General features: G+C 34.7%; 1 protein-coding gene across 12 annotated transcripts in view; it reads left to right on the top strand.

Moving 5' to 3' along the window:
- Positions 1-27,837, top strand: part of Robo2 (roundabout guidance receptor 2) — a 1,509,792-nt gene that overhangs the window by 440,946 nt on the left and 1,041,009 nt on the right. The gene's annotated exons all lie outside the window — the stretch shown is intronic.

Here is a 27,837-nt window from a genome sequence, read left to right as displayed (position 1 = left end):
CTTTCTTTCTTTCTTTCTTTCTTTCTTTCTTTCCTTTCTTTCTTTCTTTCTTCTTTCTTTCTTTCTTTCTTTCTTTCTTTCTTTCTTTCCTTCCTTCCTTTTTTCTTTCCTTCCTTCCTTCCTTCCTTCCTTCCTTCCTTCCTTCCTTCCTTCCTTCCTTCCTTTTCCTTCCTTTCTTCTTTCCTTTCTTCCTTCCTTCTAAATGACAGTGCTCTATTTTGGTTTATCATAAGTGGATTGAGACAATGCTGAATCTGTGAATGAATCCTTTTCTCCATTGGTGGCATGATCATTCAGTTCTTATCCTTATATTCTAGCAGGTTATTTTCACTCCTTGTTTTAACTAAAGAACCCAACAACATAAAATGCCTTGCATATCTTATTATAGTGGAGAATTTTAATACTTTTTCATTCATCACTGTAAAAACAAGGCAGTTTCGTTGTGTGTGTGTATTTATTTGTACATAGCAGCAGCTACATTGTAGGGCAGTTTGTCCTTGAGTGGGTGTAAATTCCTCTTCAAAAAATGAATCTCAATAGTTTCCTTCAAGCCCAATATTATGTTGTTTGAATAAAGTTCCTGTTATAAGACAGACATATTTATAATTTCTGATCACATTTGATCGAAAATATATGTAAATTCTTTCAAGTAGTTTTGTCTATTGTTTATGGAAAAGTGAAGCCATATAAGTTCTGTAGTTTACACAAGAAAAGTCATAATTCAATCATTAATTTTCATGATCAGTATTACATTATTCAGTACAAGTATCTTTAATAATGATAATGAATGTCTTCTCAGTGATAGATTAAAAGGCTCAGAGGGAACAGAAAATGACTGCCAAGACTGATGACCTGAGTTCAATCCCTAATACCAACAAAATTGAAGGAGGGAACTGGCTCATCCAAGTAGTCCTCTGATCTAAACACATGCACCATAAGATTCCTTTGCCCATCCTCCCCCATACCACATACTCTCACAGAAACCAATGCAATGGGAATGTAAAAGTAATGGCACATTAAAATACATTTGATCCCATGTTCCTTTTCTGCTTTCTGTAGTCATGACAGCCTGTTTTCTATCCATACCAAAAAAAGTCCATCCTGAAAACATACTCAAGTCACATTAGACCGACAAAGCAGGCTTTATGTAGTAATATATATGCGTGTACATATGTGTGCATATATATATATATGTATATATATATATATATTCATACAATGACAAATAATGAAAAAGCAACCATGAATTAGAAAGAGAGGAATGAGGGCAGGAAGAGAGGAAGTTTTGAAGGGCAGAAAGGGAAGGGAGAAATGTTATAATTATTTTATAGTATATTAAGAGGTTCATTTGACATAAACCATTATATTTGGATTACATGTTTACAAACACACACACACACACATATATATATATACAGAGAGAAATATAGTGTGCTATTTTTTTCCTTTTTATTTTCAACTGTATATAGCTGATATTTTAGATTTTACTGAATGCATACTCAATAATGAGCATTAATCACCATATATTTAAGGATAAATCAAAGGAAAATATCATGGGATGGTATTCCATAAGATGTACATCAAGGCAAGTTGATTACATTTTTTCTGAGTGTGACTCCCAGCCATTAAAAAAAATATGGTTCCAACTAAACATATTTTGTAGAAAAGAAAGGAACAAATTACCATAAATCAGAAAGTTGAGGAGTGAGTAACCACCACAGCAATACAAAAACTTCACTCATGATTTCCATTGAGCAGAGGGGAACTTTGGATTCATAAACAGGAACATATTTCTGTATAATTTTATAAATTTATGTAAGATGTATGTTCAAGTCACTGCAAATATTTTTAAAGTTGAGTTGAAACACTTCCTTTTATATTTAATCTAGCCTCCCTCTTAAATATGTAGGGTGATTATTATTATTAACCTTTGCTTCTTTTATATTCTGAGCAATCACTATCTATTTAAAAATTTTAAAATAGAATTATGTCTTTCCTCTCTTCAGGTCCTACCTTTTTCTGTTCCCTCAAATGCCCACATCTCAAGTAAATCATATTCTTTTCTTTGATTATCATTGTTATATACATGTATTGTGTATATGTATACATATATGCATATATAATGTATGTATGTGTATATACACACACACAGAGACACATACTTGCTGAGTCTGGTTTTGTTTCTACATATGTGATTTTAGGGACTTTCTTATTGGGCAATCTATAGAGGGACATATCCATTAGAGAGGTTATTCTCAATCCACCCAACCACTCCCATCAGTAATTAGTTGCCTGTAGTACTCTCTGTAAGATAAAACCCAGGAAAACACCCTGCTTCTAGATTAACAAGTCCATTGATATTGCCATTGCTCATGTCATTTTTCTTTTTTTTTTAAATGTAGTCATTTCTAGGAGACACTCTTCCACAGTCATTTTCCTTTCTGACCTCTTTGATGATGCTCCCTGAGCCAGTGTGTGGTGTTGTAGACTATCCTTTGGACACAGGGACCATCTATTAATATAAGCATTGCGTCCAATTGTAGTTTTTGGTGAAAGTTTCCATTTGCTGTAGAATAGGCCTCTTCAATGTAGGTCGCAGGCATACCTCTGTGTGAATATAATGATATGATTTAAGATGCAGTAAGGACAAGTTGATCTGGCAAAGTGCTCTTAATGGAATAGGACCTCTAAGGTCCATGATCTCACTAGCCCTAGGAAGATGTCTAAGTCCCGAGTAGCAGGCATAGATGGTTTTCTTCCAGTTTGGTTATTTTAAATTGTGTATAAGGGTGTGTATAAGGGTGACGGCATGGGGGCTCAGGGTCTCTGTGTGTATATCTGTTTATGGATATGTGTAAATGAATATTGAGTCCAGCAGAAGCCAAAGGCTTTGAATCCACTTAAGCTTGAGTCATAGAAGGTTTGCTAGTCATTCCACAAGGATGCTAAGAATCAAGCTTGGGGACTGTGCAAAATCTCATACTGTGCAAAGCACTCTGAAGTACTTTCTTGATTCATCTTTCCAGTTCCACAATTAATAATATATAGTAGTTTACTCACAAATAATTGTGTGTGTGTGTGTGTGTGTGTGTGTGTGTGTGTGTGTTTGCTTGACAAGGACAGAAAGTATTTGGATCCACTTGAGATGAAGTTACAACAGCTTTGTGATGTCAAAACAGAATGCATTTCATTGAATTCTGCTCTTCTGTAAGAGCATCAAACATGTCAACTAGAGGCAGATTTCAGGGCCCCAAGATCTCTTAAATCAACTACCTGTGTACTATTTTTCTTTTGACAGGAGACGACAAAAACTAGATAACACTGAGTTATACTGATATGAACTTATTGTTCGCTGTAGGAATAAAAAGAAATACATTATTGTACCTCAGAAAATAGAATTCGTGATGTTGTTTGGGTCAAATGTTTCACGGCTATTTAGCCTCATATTTTATTAATGGTAATGGGGATCATGTAGCTAAATCCTGGAAAATTGTACCAAATAGCCACATCAAACGTGCAATGATGGTCACAATGGGTGTTCATTTGGTAGTCAATATGGACTAGCTAATTCTGATTTGTTTGTCTTAGGGAAAGTCATTTATCACTGGGTGGAAAATCATGATATTTCTGATCAAGAAAAACACTAGTCAGTGGTTAGGAATCTTTTCTCTATTTTTTACCTGTAATTATTTGTATAGTATGTGATTTCACTTTACTATATTATTCATAATTTAACAATTAATAAGAGCTTTCAAAGGATGTTTCTTCTCCACCAACTTCATTTAGGGAACATGATTTGTTAAGAAATTAACATTTTCATTGTACCAATGAAAGAACCCATTCTAATGGACATGTAGCTTATGCTTTGAAGTGACCCAACATTGCTTAGAACTTAATATCTAAAGTCTTTCAAAAATAAGATCAGTACATTAATCTATACTGTTAAACTTCTGTATGTACTGTTAGTATTAGATGCTCAAAATAAAATCTGCTTCACAGACGCTTTTGATGAAATATATTTGAACTCACATTTAACAAAAATAATTCTGCAAAGATGATTATGCTTGTCAAAAATTAATAAATGCATAAATATATGTATGATTTCATAAAAAACTTTTTATGCTGTCTAAATTTTATACTAATATAAATCAGTATTATGATTAATTAGGTATGAAGATTGGATTTTATAACCTATCTTTTAATTCTAAGTCACCCTAAGTAATTTAAAATTAAATGAATATTTTGTATTGCCTGCACATGTTTCTCAAGAAAATTCTCATAAAAGCATGCCATTATTTTAAAGGTTGAATTGAAAATATTTTTATTCTCCACAGAAAACTGCCATTTAAATGCAAATGCTTAAATAAGATCTATCACCATTGGATAAAAAGGTGTTCTCTTTATGTAAGAAGGAAAGATTTGTCAATAAGTAGTTTCTGTCAACCTGTGGAGCTGGGCAAGGGATTCATGCTGATATTTAATAGCTCAAAACAGCAGGAAGGCAAAGAGATTATGTGGGTCATATCTAGTCGCAAAGTGAAGGTAAGAAAAATGTCTTTTAAACAGGTGGAAATCTTCCAAACATGTGGATATTAAACTTAATACAATGATGCAAAAAACACAATTGTTACTTTTCAACTCTACCCGTGCACCGGGATTTATTTATGCCTTCATCAGAATAATAAATGAATCCCATTCATCTAAGAGCATACAGTGTTTATGTAGTTAGTAGCTCTTTCGACTCAAATGTCATATCTGATAATAACAGTCAAAAAAAAAGGTTCATTGTGTGTTTTTTTGTCCCTTTCTCATAACTTAATTATTTTAAACTAATTTTGTAATATATTTATGTTCTGTGATACTGTTTTCTTACCTTCCATTAGTATCATGAATAATTTAAGTCAGAAAGAAAGTCACTGGATAGAGATTGGATGATGGATCTATTAAAATGTTGATAATGTCCTTAGATCATTTATTATACCATCAATATTACCATATCACAAATTGTTATACATAGACACTGAATGATGTCTACTTTGGTGAAACCATATTATCAGTGTGGAAACACTTAAAGAGTTGTTTAGAAAAAACACAGGTAAATGTATCTCATCCCTATTTGTTCAGTAGAATGTGCATGATTTAACCATCTGTATTTTTTAAGAGTTACATCCATAATTTTCTTGTTCATTACCAACAGTTCCACATTGGATACCATAGCCCCAAGTAAGAGATGAAATGACAAAACCTGATTGGTGGTGGTATCCCAATAATAGTTAACTGAATGGCAATTTATTGAAAAATTTATTCAAAGACTCATAATTTGTTTATGAAATGTTATAAAATAAAAATAGAGATAAGGCTGGGCTTAGAATATTATAGCCCCAAATGAAAATGTTTACCTGATATTGCCTTTAGAGGAACATATTTAATTCCCTGTTTTTTAATAACTTTGAACTTGGGATTCTCTTAAGACTTATTTTGTTTTATTTTATACCCATTTTCCCTGTTTCTACATTCAATTCCTGCTCACTGATAAACATATATATTATATCATATTATATTATCATAAAATATATGTTAGAGATAGAATTTATAAATTCAAGTTCCTTCACACTAATGTCTGTTGATATGCATGGTGATTTGAATATGCTTCGGAGTGGCACTGTTAGCTGAAGCCTTGTTGGAGGAAGTTTGTCACTTTGGGGGTAGGCTTTGGGACTCATTCAAACTGCTTGCCTTGATGATAATGGATTGAACCTTAGAACCAGTAAGCCAGCCACAATTAAAAGTTGTCATTTATTTGATTGGCCTTAGTCATGGTGTCCCTTTTCAAGGAATAGAAAACCTAACTAATTGGATATCATTATGCATACATATTTATAACATATATGTTATTTTAATATGTTTTCATATGTATTTGCACAGATAAAAATGGGAAGAAATTTTATAGGATTCCCTCCTTCATGACTCTAATCATAAATGTCTTCCTAGCTTCTTCCAAATGACAATTCCAAGGTAGTTCATATCAAGAGCTTATATACTTGCTCTCAGTCCCTCAATTGAACTCAAACTTAACTTGAGAAAAATGGAGGAAAATGCAGACAAGCTTCTGTATTTCTTCATGAGCAGTTGGTCCTGAGGCTGATGGAGGTCACCACAGTTACCATGGTTGTTTCACTATACACTGAATCAACTTCTCAACATAGATTAAAACGACTTGCATTCTTGATCTGTATTAACCTCTCAGGTCACTGGGGCACCATTTAGTAAATTGCATTGTCTTTTCACAAATGGGATCAAGGCTACAAACGAATAGTTTCATCTAGCTCAGGAAATAAATTTACTTCCATGCATTTTTCTTAATATCAGAAGCATAACTCTTTAAACTCTTTAAAAACAATGTGATGACGGACTCCATGCAAAAAAATTTTTTCCTGTATATGCTTAGAATCCATTAGAAAGTAAAACAGAAGTGAATGGGGGGTATTTTAAAAAGTAGAAAAGTTATCTATAACCACCCATACATGAAATCTAACAAAGATGGTAGATCATAATTAAGAAATGACTAAAATTATTAAAATTTTAGTCTAAGATGGTTTATTTGTGCTTTCTTTTTCTTCTGCAGAAGAAAGTAATTTTAATTTAAACTAAGGGGCCATGATTAGAAATAGAGCACAAAGCAAGAGACAGAAGGATGTGCGTAGAAAGAAATAAAATGATTCTGCCCATATCTGAATAGTTTCTCCTTGTGGAGTATGACATCCATCCTCTTCATTGCTGTAGAATAGGAGAAACAACTAGAAAGTCTGTATGCTTGCTTGTTCAGGAAATGAAGTTGCCTTAAAGTTGACCGTTTATTTTCCTGTAGGAACCTAAGGCTATCTGAAAAAATTAGAAAGGAGCAGATGTATGTGTGTGTGTTGGGGGGGGGGTTAGGTGTGTGTGTGTGTGTGTGTCCGTGCACATATGTGCACATGCATATACTAGGATGTGGAGGAAAGGGACATTTGGAGAAAGCAAAGGGCACTGTCAGGGAAATCATAGAAGAACTATCAAGCTCCAACCCATAACTCATACCTTTCAATGAGAGTTCAAATGAGAGACCTTTCTCATAGGGCATTTTTGTTTATTTTCCATCACTCCAGTACCAGAATGTCCTTTGGGAAAGGTACATAGCTTATCTCATTTTCACACCTGATCACTTGAGCAGAAAACAGAATGCAAAGGAAAGTTTCAGGCCGTTTAAATGGCAGCAACTGAATCGAAATGAATAGAGAGGTAAGATATGTATTTATGCTGTTAGCTTGAAAAAGACTCCTTGGAATGGATGTATCTGAAACAGAAATACAGGGTCTTATAAAATAAATTGAATATTATATTTGGTGACCAGGTGATTAAATGTTCATGATGAAAATATCATCATGACTACAAGGTATAGTTGTAAGAAAGGACCAAGAAAGGAAGAGCTAGTATAGAAATATAGTCCACTCTTCACTAGGCCATGGGATCAATAAGTTTGGATTATGGCAGGTTATAAATGGACATTTATGAAGTATCCTAAAGTGATACCATTACATAGAATGGAAATGTCTATTATGCGCTCCATATTAAAATAACATGCAGGAAAAGGATATGTCTTGGGGTTTAAAAGATAATGCTGAGTCATTTGGAAACAAGAAATTAGGTATACATTATTCTCATTAAAGGAGTATAACGCTTATTCAGGAGTCTGAATTTCAATAGTCTTTAAGGAGCATTATTTAACTTTCAAAGAAAGGGATTATCTTTCAGTCTCTTCAATATGTAAAACAGATGGGATACCTTTAAAGAAGGGAACAAAAAATGTGACCAGTCTTTTTTTTTTTTTTTTTTTTTTGGTACCACCTCTGTCTCCTCTAAGTTCTCTCCATCTTACATCTCACTCAATTCAACAGCCCTTGAGTCTCTTCTTATAAAACAAGCAGGTATAAAAATGTAATAATAAACATTAAATTCAATAAGGTTATTATAAACAGCAAACGAGAATAGGACAAAGTAAACAAACAGAAGGAAAGGGGCCAAAGAAAAAGAGCAAGAAACACATATAGACACGGAAACACATACATTCGCACACAAGAATCCCATAAAAACACAAACCCACAAATCTGAAGCAACAGTAGATACAGAAAGGACCTGTAGAATATAAAGGTGAGAGAAGGCTCTATGTAGGCACCAACCCAACATATCCATGTTCAATGAGTTATATAGGTGTTGACAATGGGGTGTTGCTGACAATTTGTGCACAGAAAGCTATACTCTTGTCAGCAACTTGGATTGTTTGGGAATTTTTATGGGCACATTTAGCCAACAATTCAAATAGATGTAATCCAATCCTAGTCCAGGAAGCTTTGCTTGGTGATAAGAGATGCACAGTTGGAATGTATACGAGGATAGTTGTAGAAATAACAGCTTCTTGGACTATCCCAAAAATTACTCATCTGGTTTTAGGCCCACTAAGAAGAGGGAAGCCATAACCAACATTGCTTGGGTGACCAAGAACCTGAGTGTAGATTATCCAGGGACCTAAGGGAAACACAAATAATACCAGTCTAAAAATAAGAGATAAGAATAGACTAGCAATAAAATGACTCCTGGAGGCATTCTTCTATGATCATAGATCAGTGCCTTGCTCAGCCATCATCAGAGAAGCTTCCTCCTGTAGCAGATGGGAACAAACACAGAGACCCAGAGGCAGACAAAATGGAATGTCTCTATCAAATCTCTTCCCTCAGAGCTCTGGGATGGAGGACATTAGGCAAATAAATCCCTCAACTTCCACATGAGCAAAGTTTGTACAAACTTGCAGCAACTTATGAAGCATTCACAAGGCCTGCATGTGTCTGCATGAATTCCTTTGCACTTAGAGTATGGCTTCCGGTTTAGTGTTTCTATGGGATTCCTGAATGTGCAAACAAGTGAGTCTCTGATTCCTGTGTCACGTCTTGGGCTCTTTTCATTATATTGGTTTGTCTTGTCCAACTTCAATGTGATAGCATTTGCTTTATCTAATTATAGTTCATTTTAATATATTTTAAAATGAATGATAAATAAAGAATGAAAACTTAGTCACTAGGATAAAGATTAATTACTGAACTGTCATTTACACATTCTAGGAGAGGGAAAATCAGTTTTCTCCAATGGAGCAACATAGAGCATATTTACCTCTGCTGAGCAGGCCACATGTTCACACGTCACAACCAGCATATTATAGAATCCATAGTTCTTTGTATGCTTTCTTTTTCATTCATATTGATGTAGATTTTTTGAGTTTGTTTTTTTAACTTTTTGCATGGTGTTTATTTTGTTTTCTTGTATCCAGTGTTTGTTAGCTTTTTGAGAATGTTGGGTGTTTAGAGAGGAGAGGGATTTGGAAAAAACTTGGAGGGAAAGAACATGATCAAGTATATTTAAATTTAAATTTCATTTTAAATAATAGAAGAATGGGTTTTTATCCCTGGTGAGACTCATTTGCAGAGAATAAATTTTTCTACAAGTGGTTATCAGTTGGCATAGCTTCAAATTGGGGAAACAGCTTGTGTCAGAACACTGGAGTGCCATCTGGAACAGACCCATGCAGGTTCTGAGCATGCTGCCTCATTCTCTGTAAGAGCATATGTGGATTGATCATGATGTATTTTTCCAGTGACATCAGTGCTCTTTGGCTCTTCCACTCCTTCCACCTTATCTTCTTCAGGGTTCCCTGAGCCCTAAGGAGAAGGATGGGAGGAAAATATCCAGTTAGGACTGACTATTCTAAGATCTTTCACTCTCTGCACATTGTTTCTGTATTTTTTCCCATTCACTGGAGAAGGAAGGTTCTCTGATGATGACGGAACAAGTAACTGATCTACGAGTATAGCAGAATGTCATCAGGAATCATCTTACGGCTACCTTCCTTTCACAGACAATGATATTTGGTTCTCTGGAGGTCCCTAGTACATCTGGCCTCTGCTTCTTGGCCACCAGAACAATGTCAGGGATGTTTTCAGTCTCGTGGAGTGAGCCACGTATCCAATCAGATATCATTTAGTTAATACCACAAAACCCATGCCCTTATTATGCTAGAGCATCTTGTATGAGGTTATTATAGTAGTTTGAATGGTTTGTAGCTTGGTTGGTATTTATCTTTCTTCATTGGTAGTATACAGAAGACTTCTAGTACCATGCATGACCACTAGAATCTCAAAGGAATTTTAATTTGCATTTCCCTAATGGCTAAGGATGTTGAAGATTTCTTTAAGTGAATCTCAGCCATTTGAGATCCTTCTATTCAGATACTATGTTTAGATCTGTACCACACTTTTAAACTGGTTTGTTTGTTTTACTTATACCCAGTTATTGAATTCTTTTCATATTTTGGATAGTAGCCCTTTACTGATTGTCTGATTGTGTAACTGTTAAAAGTCTTTTTTTTTTTTTTTGCTCTGTAGCCTTACCCTTTCTCTGATGATGGTGTCCTTTGATGTTTATAATAATTTTTTATTAGACTATTTATTGTCTACTTGCAGCTGGTCCTTGTCCTCATTAATATATGTGCTCATGGGGCTACCAAACCCCTGTCCCTTGTCTCTGTTCTCTTTGTCCTGGTCAATGGGGCAGGGAGGGTGAGAAGATTCTCTGTATCAGGTTTTACTCTGAGGTCTTTGATCCATTTGGAGTTGAGGTTTATTCAGTGGTAAGTATGAACATATTTGCATTCTCTAAATACAGCCATCCAGTTTGACTAGCATCATCTGTTGAAGTGTATGTCTTTTTTTCCAGTGTGTATGTCTGTTTTTGTTTTAGAAAACCAGAACTCTATAGGTGTGTGGACTAACTCTGCTTCTTCAAATAGATTCTGTTGATCAATATTGTATTTATCTGGCCAGTAGTATGCTGTTTTATTTGTTTATAACTATAGCTCTATATTACAATTTGAGTTCAGGAAAATAATTACCTCAGTCATTTATTTTATTTTCAGAATTGTTCTAGGTATCCTGGGATTTGGGGTTTCCATATGAAAAGTGTCCTTTGAAGTTCTGTCAAGAGTTGTGTTGGAATTTTGATGGGGATTGCTTTTGGTAGAGTGGCCATTCTTACTTATTAATCTTATGGAACCATGTGCATAGGATAACTTTCTGTCTTATGATCTATTCAACATCTTTCTTCAATGCTTTCAAATTTTATCAGAAAAGTCTTTTACTTGCTTGGTGATAAGTACTACAAGGTTTTTTGTGGTATTGTGAAAGGTCTAGTTTCCCTGACTTTTCTCTCAATCCATTTGTCATTTATATATAAGATGGTGTTAATTTTTTATTCACCTGCTTTGCTGAAAGTGTTTATAAGGTGTTCCATTCCTTGGTAGAATTTGTAGGGTCACTTATGTATACTATTATATCATATGCAAATAAAGATATTTTGACCTTCTTTATTCTTATTTCTATCCACTTGATCTCCTTCAATTATCTTGCTGCTTTAACTAAGACTTCTAATGCTATAATATTAAATAGATATGAAGAGAATGGACAACCTTGTCTTGTTCAAGGTTTTATTGGAATTGGTTGTCTTTTCTCTCATTTAAATTGATGCTGACTATGGGCTTCCAGTAATTGCCTTTAGTATGTTGAGTTATGTCCCACGATTTCTAGTCTCTGGAGTATATTTATCGTTAAGAGGTGTGGGGCTTATCAAAGTCCCTTTCTGAATCTAATGAGAAGATCATGTAGTTTTTGTCTTTTACATCGTGGTTTACATTTATCAATTTATATATTTTGAGCCACCCCTGCATCTCTAGAATGAAACTTTATTGATCATTTTCCATGATCTTTTCAATGTGTTCTTGGAGTTTGTTGTCAAGTATTTTATTGGGAATTCTTAAGCCTGTGTTTAAAAGGAGAATGAGTCGATAATTCTCTTTCTTTGTTAGGGTTTTAGGTGGATTGGGAATCAAGGTAAATGTGGCTTCATAAAAGAATGTGTAATATTATTTTCTGTTTCTGTTTTGTACAATAATTTGAGATATATTTCTGCTAATTACTCTTTGAGATTCTATTAGAATTCTGTGCTAAAGTCATCTGACATAGGGTTTTTGTTTTTGTTTTGGTTTTGGTTTTTTGTTTTGTATTATTTGTTTGTGATTGTTTTAATTACTTCTCATATTACTCTTCAAATTATAGGTCTTTTAAAATTGTTTATCTGTTTCTGATATAACTTTGAAACCTAGTATATATCAAGAAAGTTGCCTATTTCTTTTAGAGTTTTCCATTTGCTGAACTACAGCGTTTCTTGTTTGTTTGTTTTTGTTTGTTTGTTTCTTTTTTTGTTTTTTCATACAGTGTTTCTCCATACAGCCATGACTATCCTAGAACTCTCTCAGTTCACTGCCATTGACTGACTGAAGTTTTTAAAATATGTTCTTGCAACTGTCTGTATGCCTGTTCTGTGACTGTCTTGAAGAATATCTGCTCTTGTGAATGTCCACTCTTGTGAATGTCCTACTCTTGCAACTATTTGTTTGCATTTGATATCTGTTGTTATGGTTTCCTTTCATATCTAATTTTGTTAATTTTCAAGAGAATGGTAGAGGGAGTCAGGGAATTGGTGGCTGTAACAAAGAAATTGGTTGGTAGAGGAATGCAAAACAATAGGAGTTCTATATTATATATCTATATCTATATCTATATCTATATCTATATCTATATCTATATCTATATAGATAGATAGATAGATAGATAGATAGATAGATAGATAGATAGATAGATAATGCAGTCAATGGATGCAGAAAAGAAAAGGAGGGGGCTATAGAAATTCAACCAAAGTATTTTGCACATCATGAATTATGAAATCGATGTTCTTACTAAGTGTTTTCTGCTTGACTTGGTAAAATAGTAACATTATAGAAGGAGACAATTAGTCCCCTATGATAAATATCATGTATGCTCAGAAAAAATTATATATCATATCATATATATATTTGTATATGAATATAAGAGTGATAAATTATTGAATTTGTATTCATGTGTTTCCAAGAAATTAGAAAGTAGAAATAAAGTAAATAGATTCTGGATAAAAAGAATCTATTTTTAATTTCACTAATACTTCACTTATATTTCCTAATACTTAAACATCAAAGTGAAATAATTGTTTCTGTTTTACAGTGAAAACCCACCACAATGATGGAGTAATTTCTATGATATTCATATATTTTTCAGACCTATGTTAATGTACCTACTATAGATTTGTTATTTTAATTGTTATTTGTGAGGGTTATTTTATACATGAATTATTTTTTCTTCTACTAACATTTAAATATACAAAAATTATTCTATAAAATAGCCAAAAATGTGTTCCACACCCCATAATCTTTCTATCCATTTTGTATATGTTCATGAAATCTGCTCTCTCTCAGCACAAAGGCACATCACTAAAAGAGGCTTCTTATAGTTATTAAAAAGAAACATGACCTATATTATAAAAAATGTTGGTCCCTTTAACCTCTGCAAATTTATTTTCATCTTCCTACACTCTGCAGTCCAAATGCATAGAGATATTCCCTAGTGCTGGCTTGGGTGCGCACTTTCTCTTTTGTCCTTTCTTTGTACTTCAGTGTTCTGAAATACTATTCAATTATAGTCACACCACAGTTGTACCTAATTGTGTGTATTTATCTATCTTATTCTACACAATTAAGTGTGAGATAATATTTATAAGTTTCAGGAGTGGCAGGGTTGGGTATACACACACACACATACACACATATATAAGAGTTTCTGTGAATGTGTATGTGTACATATGCATACATATATATAATATATATTATTCAGCATAATATATATTCTTCACCATTCATCATATATTCAATTATACGCATGTTAAATACTTGTTATTTTCTGTGGTTTTCTCCAGGGCTATAGATAGTGAATTATATAGATAATAATAGATAATAGATTATATAGATAATAAATTTGTATGAGTTCATAAATGTTATTTATGCATAAACCATCTATTAGTGATTCTGGCTTTACTTGCATACTCTGAGTTACTTAAAGCTATAAATTTTTGTCAGCCCAAAGCCAAGTCCTAGTCTCTATAAACAGAACCTATAAATGAGCTATGAAAGACAAAATTTCTCCGTTTAAGCTACCCAAAGGTCACTGAAACCTCAATATGTATTTTGTTGTATTATTATAGGGGTCAAATTATTTCTATAGATATTAATAGTTACATCAAAAATACATAATACAAATTATTTTGAACAGTGACCATGCACTGTTTTGATGAAATTAAAGTATCTGATTGCTTTGACTTACACCCCAAAGCATGATGCTTAAAAAATATAAAACCTTTCAAATGTTTGTATATATAGTATAATATTTACACCCCAAATAAATGTTTCATGAATGATGAGAAATAATGAAGAATAAGATTTCTGAAAGACTTTGAAGGACTATATTAGTTGCAAATTCCCCAAGATTTATCCTGCACATGTTCTTGCATTATGTGGATGATGTATTAGCCCATTTTACAGTAACAGAGTGAGTACCTGAAATGCTTAACTTATAACAAATTATTAAACACTTAGTACTGAAGTTTTCAGTTAAAACTGGATAGGATCATGTTGGAGGAAGACTTCTAAAGAGATCCAGAGTGGCTGTATTGAGTTTAGGAGAGAGAGAATGCTTACCTCATGGTCAGACAGCAAAGAGGAAAAATGACAGCCTATATGTGGAAATGCCCAAAACGACCTAAGGATCTTAAAAAGATCTCTGGACCTACTACTCCCAAAGATCACTTCATGTTCACCTAGCATTAAAAGGAGACCAGAGTTTAACCATACTACCTTTTTCAGGATATATATCCAGTCTGTAACAGATGATAACATTTCAAAGATTCCCTCCTAGAGTTGATGACTTCATATGGACCTTCTGCTTTGAAGCCCAAAATGGCTCAAATGTGAAAGTTACCACAGTAGAGCAGGCACAGGAAGGGCAGCCCAGCAACCAAGCATGGAATTCTTTTATTTGTTTGATGATATTCCTATAGATTTGAAAATCTGAGGGAATATAGAATGAAGGTACAAATGGTTGAAAGATAAAATTTCCAGAAGAGTTCATAAACACTAATAAAGAAATAAAAATCAGATCAAAGAAACAGTAATATGTTTTAGAGAGATTCGGAACAGCATGGTTGGGAGCAGAAATAGATCATAACTCTCAGTACAAAAGAGACCCAGTGGAAAGCATGTTTGTCAAAGGGTTAATTTTGTTGTCTATTTTCCTTTTATTCTTTAAGATTGAAATTATCATGAAATGATAATTATTATTATATAGAACAGGGTTATGTTAATGAAAAGGAAAAGAAACCATGGAATATAAGAACAGATGAGCAAAAATTAGGAAAAATTAAAGAAAATGTGAATGTGGCCATCTTCAGGGACTTGGTTTTAGCCAGGTAGGAAGAAATATCCCTGAGATTTTACTGAATCGGAGGTAGATGCATAGTTACTGATGTGTGGGCTGAATAGGAAGATTGGTGTTCATGTGAGAAACAGAAGCTTGGTGAGAATTAGAGGAAGGATTGTACTTTATCAAAGGGTTAAACAAGGAGAGCTTAGCTGCTTATTTAATGGCACTCACTAGGATGTGCATACACAGTAATGTTTTATGCTTCATCCATAGCTGTTTTTCATTATCTGGTGGATGCTGTGGACACACAGTTTGCCTGCTGTTCAGCTACCACCAGTGAGTGTTAGTGCTCCATCAAGGAAAGCTCTTACCAATGACGGTTTATACAGCAGTTTCCTCTGTGCTTCACATAAGACGACATTTTTCATCCCCAGGGCTTGTTTTCTGACAGCCAGAGTGCATTCTGGGAACAATTTTGACCTTTAAGACATAAGAAAATATGTCCATCTGACAGCAGGAGACACCGTAAGAAGTTGAGACAAAGGGGAGGATATTCTATTGGATTTTAAATAATAAGGATGATATAGAGATGCTAACAGTTAAAGGGATACTAAAAAGGCAATGAAGTATTACTAGATGCTCTGTAAATATAAGAAAAATCCTTCTACAAATGTAAGAATGTCAAGAAAGACCTACTAGAAGAAGACAAGGCAGAACATTATACATGTCTTTATGCATATTTATTTGCATAAATACATAAGTTTATATGTATGTTTGCTATATATGCTCATATATACACATGCTTATTCATAGACCATGCAGGTATTTATATATGTATACATTCTTAGTCATTTCATAATTTAAGGGGATTTGAAGAAGATGCAGAGCAATTCCCACAGTTATATCAGAAGAATATTTCTTCATCTATCATGAGTTCTCTAAAAGAGTAGGATGTTATTTAATATCATTCACATCATTATCTTTTAACAATGATTCTTATTTAAAAATACATTTTACCACCCATGTGACTTAAGGTGGATGCTTATCAAAGTTGTTTTATTATTGCAATTATATTTACCGCAAAGAAATCTGACCTTAAAGAACTGAATAAAATGAGTGGAAACAATTCCACATGCCTTCCAATTCTGCTTTTTCAGTAAACATCTTAGCCTAAACAGCATATTCTGACATCTTGATTAGCATGTAACTATCATCTCTGGTTTTAGATGCTATAAGGATCCACTAAAATATGAATATTTTATGACTTCATATTTAAATAAATCTGCATACTTCATTGTCAGATACATATGGAATATATAGCTTATGATTTCAATTACAAATGGAATTAATGCAATGACGTTGATGATTTGTTCTGAGTTTACATTTAATGCTATAAAATAAAGAACAAAGGAGCCAGGTGGTGTTTTTGCTTGAGCAATCTGTGCCTATTCAGTAGAAACATTAAAATATAAAAGACAATATAAACTCCATCTGCCCAGATACCTGGTTTTCCATCTTCCTGTAGGTACCAGATATTTACATTAAAACTCTTACGGAAAAGTCCATCATTTAAGACAAGTACTTACTTAATGGGCCCATTTAACTAGGTAGAATCCTCTATATAAATGGTGCGCAAGGGCTTATTGTATTGCCCATTTTATAATTTCAAAAAGATTTCTAAAGCAGCTCTTTGGAGTTCCAAAGGAAGGGGGAAATATATGTTAATCACTTTTGAGAAAATGGAGAGAGAATATTAACTTGGTTATATTTGGAGTATTTAAGATGGCACCAGATTTCTCTGGCGATTGAAAGCATTAGACTTATGAAATTATTAGTATGAGATATTTCATGTGTGTCCTGTGAAGATCTGGGTGAGACTTTGTAATTGATATGTACACAAGTTAACACAGTGGAGCAAGTTGATATAGAGGAACTGTTTCCTTGTGATGCTTGCTGTGTATGACTTCTCGGTTGTCAATGGTGATCTTCACCACATTGGTGCTGACCCTCAGATGCCAGAACACCCAGTCTCCGGGATTGTATGCCTTCTTGTCCATTTGGAACATACTCAGATTACATAGGATAGAGGTACTGCTTCCCCATGGTATATTTGACTCAAGACTGACGCAATTACTTTTAGAGACTGTGAGGGCACAGAGACCAATCAATACAACATTGACCTATTTAGATTCCTAATCAACCTATCCCGGACATTGAGGCACAGAAGCAGTCTATAAGACATTCCAAATCTTAATTAATAGAAAAAGTGAGACGATGTTTCTATATGTTAAGTTACTGAAGACTTTAGTTATGTGTGGCAGCTTGGCAAAATGTATTTATTCTGTGATCACAAATACTATGGATTCTTTTGAAGGAAAATGTCCTTCTTCATATTGCACCACTTGCTTTAAACAAGGAAACTCTTAGAGCACACTTCTGAGAATCCAAACGGGGAGGGGGCTGTCATTCCATTATTTTATATCAATATAAAATGCAAATTTTGTGTGTAAGGGTATATTTAACAGGAAACCATGTAGACCTTTAGTGATCGCAACTTTTTAAGTAGTCATTCCTTGTATTCTGGAGTACCTCAGAGATGCTGTGTGTGGCTGGGATAAACAGATGTGTGGCTCTTCCTTGCTTTTGTAGTTTTTATCACAAAGCTACTTTTCCTTTGGATGATCATTTATAAATCTTTGTATTATATACACTGTCCTTCTAAAAAGGATTTAACTCACTAGAACTTAAACTACAATAAGGAACTGATGAACTAGGCTTAAGGAAAATTCTATACTGAATAAAATTGTATCGTAGCTTTAGTCCTGTGTATTGGTGTTTCATTACAATATGTATGCATGCTATCACATACTAACTTCACTAATCTAATTCAGGTTTAGACCCAGTTCAGTATATTAATAAGCTCAGCTAAATTCAGACTAGAAATTATTTCAAATCAGGTAATTATGCTCTTGCAGATGAATATTATCTAAGTCACCTTTCTCTAATGTCAGCTGCATTTTGACTTTATACCCAGTAAATGATATTCTTCGCTGAACTTTATAGTTATTAATGATCACAAAAATATTTAAATTCATAGATAACCAAATGTTATAATTATTTTATCATTCATCATATAAAAGGTTTGTCAATCACAAGATGTTATACAGTCAATATTGTCATTGGTGAGCAGACTTCTAAAGTTACATTCAGATTCATTTGAGAACTACTGCAGCATATATTCACTCATTCATCCTACACTGACTATAGATGTACTATGACAACAGACATATAGATAAGTAATTATAAATAACATTTTTATTATGACCATTGTAAGTTAGATGGAATTTTTTAGAATGATACTTCATGTTTAACCAATGTTGATTATATATAAGAAAATACAACCTAGAGTTTTAGAATTTAACAATAAATTAAAAACCCATATTCTCTCAAAGATTTTTTTTTTGCTAAATATCCCATGTTATCCTTGGAATTATTACATAGAGTGGGTTAGTCTCAAATTCAAAAAACCTCATGTTTCTAGGTCCCAAGTGTGGGATTAGAGATGTGTAGTTGGAGATGTACAGCTCCCTCGTTTGTATTTCAATCACTTTGCATATATCCAAGTTTATAACACTGATGAGCGAAGGTGCATAGGTTTTAAATCATCTGAGAAATTTACTCTTCTGGAACAACTACTAATCTTCTCAGCTTGTGTTTCTGATAATAAAATATTAACTTAACTGATGAATGGATCATCATATCCCTGAATGGCGTTGACGGTTTGGGACATTTGCAATCAGATACTCCTTTCTAATGCTTTAGATACAGAGACAGTTTTTACTGTATTCGCGATCCTAACACTGAGCTCACCATCCTAATCTGAGAATATTCACTAGGCTTTCAGAAAGTGAGGAAAATTAACCACCTCAAGTAGCTTGTGTGTTTTCCTTAAACATGCTTAGAAAGTCTTAAAGACTTAAGAAGTATTTATGTGTATCTGTCATAGCAGCTTGGGGAATTTTTATTAGTAAAGTAATTTTCTTTTACAATTTTACTATGATTTTATTAAATTCACAAAATAATAATTAATTACTGACAATTTTTAAGTGGAGCAAATCGTCTATATTATCAGATTATAGAGGTTGTTGTCCACTAAGTTGTTCAAAAGAACTATATTCCATACTCCTTGGGACAAAAGCTACATCACAAAGAAAATTTGATGCAGATAAAACTTCATTATTCCAAAAGATACATTGTTTAAATACAAATACATATTGGCTTTGTGAAAGTATAACAAAATGACCTTTCCTTTTTTAGTGCTAAGTATACTCAGAATGCATTAATAAAAGTTATTATACTCTCAGTAACTTTTTAATTTCTGTAATATTTCCAAATATCATCATGGATCGTGCTTTCTAAACATTCTATACTGAATAAGATGTAGTCTTAGAATAGCAGGAAATATTTTATGAGTTTAAAATAAGATGAATTATAAATGTGATGAGGTTTTAAATTTAAAAGAAAACAATACTATCCCATTTAATGTGGCTGCATAAAACATGGCCGATGTAGTAAATCTGTGATCGCAAAATATATTACCACACTTTGTAACCATTAGTGCCAATGGACAAAGCTTAGTAGGGCAAAATAATGTGAGTAACTGATCCCCAGATAGTGTTATGGATAAATAAATAGAAACATTAAGCAGAGAAAGTAATACTTTGCAAAATAGAAGTATCAATAAAGTAAAATGAATGTTGCTATTAGTAAAAGAGAATTTCTGACATCACATGATAAAGAAATAAAGAAGCCATGTATTAGTCTAGTATCCACACCAAACAAAGTTTGTTTAATTGTTTGCTGTTTATTACTTAAATTTAATACTGTGAATGTGTTCCAGGAATCATCAAGGAGCAATTGCATGTACTACCTCTTGTATGAACAACATCAGTTTTTCATACTTGAAAACATCCAAAGCTCAGTACTTGGAAACCTCACCTGTCAGTCAGTACAACACTGGCCATACTACGGAACCTCAGGTGATTACTAGTAGAGTATAGGCTTAGTACATGGGAGTCCTTGATTCAACTGTCAGCCCATAATAGAAACAAAGCAGGAAAGAAATATGAGAGGAATCCCTTCTTGGCACAGATGCTTAAAGCTATGCTTCATATTCATTAGAATTCATAGTTAAAGCTAGGGAGATAGCTAAGTCAGTAGATCACTTGTCCTGCACACCCAAGGGCCTGAGTTTAATCCCTAGAACCTATCTCAACTAACTCACACAAATTAAGGAAAAAGACAAACAAAAGTCAGGCATGGTTTCATGCTTGCAATCCTATCATCAGAGGAGGTTTATACTAATTGCCAGCCTAGTCTAGTTGAGTTCCAGGCCTATTATAGACATTCTCTGGTCTGAGCGTGCCTCTGAAGTGATACTTGAGCCTCTGCCTCCAAAGACATGAACACAAAGTTTCAAACACAAATGTACACATGTTTACTCTCACACACACATGCACTCACACACAACATGATTAGAAACTGTAAGTAAAACCATTCCTGACACATGCTGACACATGCTCAGTGTCAAAGTTAGGGCACCTTCTCTGCTGTGTGGAATTCAGTTTGCTCCAGACTGTTGTTTCAGCTAATGTATAAAATATAGGTATTTTTGCTTGGATGAGAATAGGTGTTGTAGATTTTTCATAAATAATAAACACCTTATTGTAGTGATTCATAGTATCCATGGTTCTAAGATAAAGACAAAGGTTTTGTATGGAATTTTTGAATACATTAAAATTTACCCCTTAAACAAGGTTTCCTGGGTAAATAGATTCATCTTGCTTTGTAAATTGTTACTCTGAACAGAGTGAACAAATCAACAATAATAAACTCACACCCCTTGTAACATCCTTGTCCTTAAATTGCCTTAGGTTTTTGTGCCTGTGGCTCAGAGTTGTTCAGAAAGTTGTAGTCCACATATCAGTCTAAGTTTCTGAGGACTTACTCTGGGAAGCTGAGGATTTCTTACTTAGCTAGCTTCTCCATACAGCTATAAAAAGGAGGAGGCTTCAGGTTGTGAGTGTGTGTTAGGGAGAAGTGTTAATCTTCATATAACTCTCTCCTACCAGGTCAGCTGTGTTCTCCAAAAGCAGAGGTCAGCAGAGAATATGGCATAACCAGCAATTCCTTCTAAAATCACAGCATAGAAGGAAAATGTGCCAACACAGCTGTTATAGTCCAGTGAGCACAGCCACCAGCAGTATATTATGGGGGGGGGGGCAGGGATTTACAAAGTATCAAATAAATGAATGCAAAGGCATTGGGGTATTCTCCAGGGTACTTAGTTAAAGTTAGCAAGAAGGTTAAGGAAAAGAGGAATGAAAAAGGGAGGAGAAAATGGAGGAGAGAAGAGAGAAGGGGGAGAGGGAGGAAGGGTCTTACAGCTAGTAAATGCTTCTTGTTGGATACCAAGCACAGCAAATGTGAGGACACTCCCCTGAAGTTCAGTGCACTTGTTAAACCTATGAAAGCATTGCCTGCCTTTTCACAGTCAAAGAGTTGCAATATTCTAATGTTCTCTAAAGTCACAATTAATTTTCAATTTTGTTTTATTTATAATCACAGTATGGTTTCAAAATCCAGCAATTGTTTCATTAAAAACATCTTAATATGGAATTTAACGGTGCTTACGTGCCTCTTTTCATTATTCTAAAGATACTCGCAGAGCTAAATGTGGATCAAGACCATCTAAGATATAGCAAAGAAAAACGCAGTTTCTAAAGAATCCAAGTAGTAGATAAATGGTAAAATATGTATTGCTAGTGTGTATAATGTACATATATTCAGTTTATACATTATTGATGGTATGACAGTTAGTATAGGCATATCTCATGCAAGGAACATTTCTGTTAACACTTAAGTAAGTGGTGTTGTCCAGAGCTTCTTCTGGAGCATAGTACGTGTTTTCTAAGCTATATTTTAGTTACCTGTCACAAAATATTTAGCTATGTTAATGGATCCATTGTTATATTTAGTGTATACTTTTGCATTTTAAACTGTATAGAGGCATAGATGAAAACTAAAGTAGATCCAATCCAGAAAACTTATTTGTTAAATGTGCTTGCATGTGTGTCTATCCAAAGAATTGAACAAGATTACTTGACATTTGGGTTCACATGTAGACATTTGCCTACTTATTGTCTAATTTTCAAGGTTTGTACCAAAGAACACACATGAGAACCTTTAGGCTGTGTTTCTAGCCCAGTCAGAACTAGAGGTCATTTAATTACTATATTTTGATGCTGTACTATATTTTGATTCTAAAGTTTAAGACAAAGTGATCATTTGAGTTCTCATGTCTCTCTCTACCTTCTCTCTCTTTTCCTCTTTCATTCTCTCTGCCTCTTTCTGTATTTCTGTTTCTCTGTCTCTTACCCTTTCTTAGCTGCTTTTCTCATTTATTTTGAAACTCTAAATATATCCATCATGGAATGAGATGTATAATGCTACTGTAATGCAATGTACAAGAAAATCAAGAGGATTCCTAGAGAGATCATAGAAATAATAATACAAAATAGTCTTTATATACCTGAATGTGCTATACCTACCTATTTTGTTTATATAGTTAACATTTGCCTAATCTGTAAACTCAGTGCAAAGGAATACAGTCAGAGGTAATGTGTTTGCTCTGCCAGTCAAGCTCAGAATTTACTGACCATTTTTTTCTCAAGAGAAAGAAATAGTGATGTTATAGAGCTAGAGAAAAAAAATGGGATTCCAGAGACAGACAGTTTGACATTGCCATTTTCCTGTGATCTATGTGCTGATCCCCATGCATGCATAAATGACACTTAGAAATTGCATACATGGTAAGAAAGGTAGGGTTAATAGAGACATAGAGACATAGACAGATAGAGAAATACAAAGATAGAGAGAGGCAGCCTCTGATGTTGTACTCTAATCAGATTCATAAAGCATGAACTAAGTTTTCTAAGATGAAATGTACAATATTTGTCTTCCAAAATAGTGCCAATCAGGACAGAGACAATGTACCAAAAGGGGAAGAAACCAGCAGATGGCTTATAAGAAAATCTCAATGATGATTGCAAACACTGTCCCCAGTTCTGCCAATGGATTGTAAAGTATTTTCAGTCCATTTAATTAAAATGCCACATGTGGATTTTAAAGAAAGATCTGAAAAAAAAATAGTAGTTTTCTGTGTTCTGAATAAACAGATGGTTTATTAGTATAAAATTGAAATTGTTCTAACAGTATTATGCATTAAAACTCAAGTTTTCAGAATACTTTTCAGTTTTGATATTCAAAGTTGCATAGGAGACCCACCTAGTTAAGAATAAAACAGACTCAAAGGGATGCAGTTACATCCAAACTATGCCCACCTCTATCAGTCTTGTGCCCTTTTTCTGTGTGGTAAGCTGCCATTTGGTAATACTGCCTTTTTCTTGCCTGGTGGATCCCTGTTTATACCAGAGAGCTTTCCCTAAGAATGCAGAATGCACCGAGCAGACATAAGAAAGGTACTGCTGCTCTCTGAACTCTCTGTGTGTTCCCTAGTGGGCTGCCTTCTCTCAAGGATGTGAGGCCCCCTGAAAAAGGTTAAGCATATACCGTCCTGGGGTTGAAATGACAAATTTATGTCTGCTAGGAGTTAAAACTTTGTTGAATTTGCAAGATTTTGTGCAAGGCGCAGCGTTTACTGGACAGGCAATATTCTTCCTTGAGTAAGAATTTATATTCTATGGCAAACACTGAGCAAAGGTTTGTTAGAAGAGCCTGCTCATTTAAAACTCTGTAAATATTGGCTGCTCAGGCTTCAAATAAAGTTCATTGCCTTTGCTGGAACTTTTACAATGGAGTGCTGGGAAACCGTGCTTTCTATTGTAGGGACCATCGAACTGGTGCTGTGTTTAGAAAATTATATATGGAGTTTTATGTATGTGTGTATGTATGTATGGTTGTATGATTGTATGGTTGCATATATAAATATATATTTGCATATAAACATTTTAAAAGCCATCTGAGCTTTTCAAGTTATAAAAGGAACTAATATATATAAATGTATGTATGTATATATGTATGTGAAATGCACACAGAAATAATATATACATATATGTGTGTGTATACATATGTATGACAATGCATATTTTCTGAAGTAAATTTATAAAAGTTATTTCTACTTATTTCACTCCCATAGATAATTGTGTGTAATCATGGGCTTCACAAGTTGCTCAAATCAAATATAGTTAAATTAGTAAAAAAAAAAATCAGAAATAGAAATAAGTTTGATAGGTTAGATGCCAAACTCTATCACTAAGCCAAAAGCAATTAAAGGTATATGGCACACAGGATCAATCAGAAGTCAAATGATAAACTTATAAAATTAAAATAAAACATTTTGAACCATTTTTAAGTCTTTGTTAAATGAGCAAGTATATTTTTTTAAAAAATATGTACATTCAGTAATTAAATGCGGAACAGAATTGTATCTGGAATACATGGGATATACTGTGCAGTTGCTGACATGGGGCTCACAGAAGAAAAAAAAAAGAAAGGAGATTATAAGAGAGATAAAAATTTGTAGATTGTGGCTGAAGAGCTGGCTCAATTGTTAAGAGCTTTTGCAGCTCTTGCAGAGGACTCATAACGGCAAATAATTCTATCTGCAGGATATCCAATAGTCTCTGACATTCAGCAGACATAGAGTTAGACAGACACATAAATAATAAAATAATTTTTTTTAAAATCTGGATTATTAACTTCAGTTTTTTCGGTTCCTTTTTGGGGAGTGCAGTGAACTTTATTGGAGGTATTTAAGAGAGTAAGAAGGGCTATTCCCTAGGTTCCTTCTGTTATTATGAGGGTCTGGGATGGAAATTGTGAGGGAGATGCTCAGTGTTGGAGGCCAAGTTGGGATAGGGACCAGCAACCAAGGGCCTCTCTCTTGCACTCAGTGTCCTTGCTGGGGTAGGTGGTACAGGGTTTCTTGCTCTTTGGAGGCCATGTAGATGACCAGATCCACTACCCTGTTGCTGTAGCCATATTCATTGTCATAACAGGAAATGAGCTTTACAAAGTTGTTATGGAGAGCCCAACCCCAGCATCAAAGGTGGAAGAGTAGGAGTTGCTGTTGAAGTCACAGGAGACAACCTGGTCCTCGGTATAGCCTAGGATGCTCTTTAGTGGGCCCTCAGATACCTGCTTCACCACCTTCTTGATGTCATCATATTTGGCAGGTTTCTCCAAGAAGCATGTCACATCCATATCGGATACATTGGGAATAGGAACAGGGAAGGCCATGCCAGTTAGCTTCCTGCTCAGCTCTGGGATGACCATGCCCACAGCCTTGGCAGCACCAGTAGAAGCAGGGATAATGTTCTGGGCAGCCCCACTGCCATCACACCACAGCTTTCCAGAGGATCCATCCACAGTGTTCTGCATGGCGGTGATGGCATGAATGGTGGTCATGAGCCCTTTCACGATACCAAAATTATCATGGATGACTTTGGCCAGAGGGGCTAAGCAGTTGATGGTTCAGGATGCATTGCTGACAATCTTGAGTGAGTAGTCATATTTCTCCTGGTTCACACCCATCACAAACATGGGGACACCTGCAGAAGGGACAGAGATGATGACCCTTTTGACCTCACCCTTCAAGTGGGCCCGGGCCTTCTCCATGGGGATGAAGATGTCAGTAGACTCCATGACTTACTCAGCACCAGCATCACGCCATTTGATGTTAGTGGGATCTCGCTTTTGGAAAGTGGTATTAGGCTTCCTGTTGATGACAACCTTCCCATTCTCAGCATTGACTGTGCCACTGAATTTCCCATGGGTGGAGTCATACTGGAACATGTAGACCATATAGTTGAAGGTCAATGAAGGGGTTGTTGATGACAACAATCTCCACTTTGCCTTGTGTAGAGCAGAAGGCAGCCCTGATAACCAGGCTCCCAATATGACCAAATCCATTCACACTGACCTTCACAAGTTTGTCTACAGGACAAGACTGGCACTGCACACAAAGATACTGCTGTCTCTGGAATAGGAAGGAACAGAGAGCCTTTTTTTTTTTTTTTTTTTTTTTTTTTTTTTTTTNNTTNTTTTNTNTNTTNTNTACTGAGTAGTATATGTATGGTTTTGGGGAAACTGATGGATAAAAGTTAAAATTTAACATTATTTCCCAAAGAATATGCATGTAGAAATAGCAAATGTAGACACTGTGGCCACTCTTATGTCATACTTCTCATCTCCCCAGTCATTAATTAATTTTCTTAATTTTTACTTCATCATTGCTGTGACGCTGCTATGAAAGGTGATAGAAGAGAGTGAGTCAAAAAATAATAATCTTTAGGAGGCTAGAACTTGAGGAAAGATATAAAGGAATGAAAAAATCATTTCTAAATAGAGATGCAGAGACCACAGAGTCAAGGATATCACAAAAGGTAGCTGGAATAAAGTTGTATATACAAGGAGAGACATGGTTAATAATGATTCAAAGCATTGGAGGCAAATGAACACGAGAATGAAGACCAAATGTGATACAGTTCCAAGCCAATGGTACAGGAAAGGTCTCCTAGTACCTAGCAAACTCAGAGCACAAATGGTGTACACCATGGTTTCTTGTAAGGGAACTTACGAACAGATTAGAGAGTGACAGATAATTATCCTTGGTCTATTTTAATATCTACCTGTCAATGAGTGATGGAAGAGTGAGTTAAATTGTATGTTGAATATTACATTCTCCTCCTACCTTTTCCTGACTTTTGACTGGGTAGGTGTTCTCATCACATACCCACAATAGGTACTTCATCACATTGGTGGCCCCGAGGAATCTTAAATCCACCTACTCGTTCTCTTCTACCAGCTCATTTCCCAAAATCTGACCGGGCACTATAAAGAGATGGTTGGAAGAAAGAGAGTTTCCCCTTGGCTGCTTTTGAAGGTATAAGGAATGGCAGTGTCAGTCTTAGTGCTGTTGGGAAATTTGAACTACCATGGGCAAAGTTAGGTTTCCTGTGGACAAGGAATAAGGAGGAAGAGAATGGATGGTAAGTGAAAAGGTCCTGAGAAGTCCATCTGACAACAGTTGTTGGAGCTTTAAGTAATCCCAACGCAGCCCTAAGCAAGGGTTTCAATCAAAGTTCTTTACTTGGAAAAGTAGCTTAGGTACCATGGACAGGAGAGTGAAGTGGGTAAGAAAGAAAGGAAAAGATAACTATCGATGTGCTTTACTGAGAAGATTAGAAAAAAAAGCCTGGCGTGGTGGCACACGCCTTTAATCCCAGCACTTGGAAGGCAGAGGCAGGCAGATTTCTGAGTTCGAGGCCAGCCTGGTATACAAAGTGAGTTCCAGAACAGCCAGGGCTACACAGAGAAACCCTGTCTCAAAAAA

Source organism: Mus caroli, chromosome 16 (genome assembly GCF_900094665.2).
Source record: "Mus caroli chromosome 16, CAROLI_EIJ_v1.1, whole genome shotgun sequence".
In the NCBI taxonomy this organism is placed as follows: domain Eukaryota; kingdom Metazoa; phylum Chordata; class Mammalia; order Rodentia; family Muridae; genus Mus; species Mus caroli.
Note: the sequence above shows the minus strand (reverse complement) of the source record. Positions and strands in the feature narration are given on the sequence as shown.